This window comes from Sitodiplosis mosellana, unplaced genomic scaffold (assembly GCF_009176505.1).
Source record: "Sitodiplosis mosellana isolate CC-2019 unplaced genomic scaffold, AAFC_SMos_1.0 Smas_scaffold_6099, whole genome shotgun sequence".
Classification (NCBI taxonomy): Eukaryota; Metazoa; Arthropoda; class Insecta; order Diptera; family Cecidomyiidae; genus Sitodiplosis; species Sitodiplosis mosellana.
Genome location: NW_022601340.1, coordinates 986360 through 988676, shown reverse-complemented (window position 1 = coordinate 988676; position 2317 = coordinate 986360).

Below are 2317 nucleotides of genomic sequence, written 5' to 3'. Positions count from 1 at the left end.
GGTTCCTCCTCCTCACATGAGGAGGAAATAAAAATTACCAAAATTGAAGCATATAAATTTATTTTAAACACTTCTATTGATTTTGATCGTAGCTTTTCATCGTTAGCATTCGTTCCAAATCAATAAAAGTGTTTAAAATAAATTTATATGCCTCAATTTTGGTAATTTTTATTTCCTCCTCATGTGAGGAGGAGGAACCTCCTCAACGCTCTCCTCCTCCTCATTCACCTTCTCATCATTCCTCTTCCTCGGAGTTACACTCTCTGCTTAAAAATTTAATCGATAGGTGTTCGTTATTGCTCGAATATACTTCGGAAGACAACTTGAAAAAACGAATGACATTGTTTGTTAATAAAATTCGATTCATTTCAATCTTTTTTCAATTCTTCGAAGTTAAGAAGTGATCGTTAGGAAGTTGGAAAACATATCTTTGAAACCGTTCTGAAAATATGAATTGGCTGAGAGTCGTGTTTCGACGTCGTTAAGCTACCATTAAAAAACCTCAAACCTTTTCGTGCTTTTTGACAGATGTTCTAAATTGAATGTTTTCTATGTCGCCATCTGGTTGGTGATACTAATATCTTCTCGCACGGTTCTGAAGAAGATTTTATTTATTGTTTATCCAATTTTATACAAAATTACTTTTTCATTCATAAATCCGATTTAGAAAACAAAATCGCAGTTATTTCGACTTTTTGCATACAAAGTGCCCAGGGCTGGAATTCTAAGTCATTCCACCAAAATCGTTCGGAATTATTTTTTTCGTACATAAGACCATATTGGAGTGAAAGAGAGAGATTCCACTATTTTTCAGGATCCCACTGGAATTATTTCTCACACAATCCACTCTTCCTTGAGTTATCGGAATAATTCCGGTGGGATCCTGAAAAATAGTGGAATCTCTCTCTTTCACTCCAATATGGTTTTATGTACGAAAAAAATAATTCCGAACGATTTTGGTGGAATGACTTAGAATTCCAGCCCAGAACATAAGAGTGGAAAAATTGTCATCATCAAATTTGAAACACGGCACGACCAATTTACAATATTTAGTTAAAAATTGAGTTTTTATTTTAAATTAATCACGCCGGGGATGATTTTTTTTCCTTCTATTCATAATCTCTTGAAATTGGTTGAGTTTGAATTGAAAAAGTATACTTATTACGGCCATTCTTCGAGAGTTCCGTGCATTTATGTGACACTTGAATTTGAAACCTTTGTGCAATGGGATCTTATTTTCTCCACTGTGATTTTTAATTATAAATTGAGAAAAGAAATGTTCGAAAATCAGCTTTGATAAGTAATTTTTTATGGGCGACAAACAGTTGGATCCAGGATTGAGTGTAACTGGTTGTTTCTTATTTTATTTAGACATTAATGTTTGTGCTTTCGTTTATGTTGTTTATCATCAAAGTACGCACAATTTCCATCCCAAAAAAATAATAAAAGATATTTTGTCCCCAAAATAGAATAAATTAATCAATAAAACATCGTATTCAGTTGGATTTCCGACAAAAGAATAGATGCGTTGCAAATCAATGAATCACAAGACATCCAGGATCGAACAATTATCAACGAAGTACTCCACTACGAAGTACTCGGGCGCTGCGTGTACGAAACTTCGTTTGTATGGTGCATGTCGCGTGTATGATGTTATCGAACATACTACATACTTGATATTAATTCAAGTAATTTTCATAAAATAAAGAAATGTATGCTTCGATTCAAACTACATTCCATGTAGTGCTTCGATAACTAATTTGATGAGAACATCAAATTAATTTAAAAAATCAATTTTAACAACCGCATAAAGAACGCAGAGAGGAGCGACGATCTGCAGTCTTGTTTAATCTGACTTGACTTTAGTTCTGTATTTTTGAATTGAAATATTTTTTCAACTTGATCCATTATTTCGGTAGCTCCAAATATCAAAAATATAATAATGCAACAATCAGTTCACATTTGATTTTGGCACGAGTCACATTTCCATTCAAATCAAACAAGTACATTTCTATTGTGAAATAGAATGTCATGCAAAGTTCATAATGATTGGTTTAATTTGGAATTCGTAATGAAAGATGAAAGCAATGTGAAATACAAAGAATTTTTCAAGAAGGAAGAAGATTTTACGTTGAGATGTTCAGCCTGCGATAGTACTATCAACATCAAAAGCAAAGGATTTGCTGCTTTGACCCAACACTTGATGCGAGATAAACATATTGAAAACATGGAAGTCAAATTTAATTCAGTTAGCAATATTATTTATAAGTCAACTGCGTAGCAAGTAAGATTGAAAATAAAATTTCAGTTATGATTC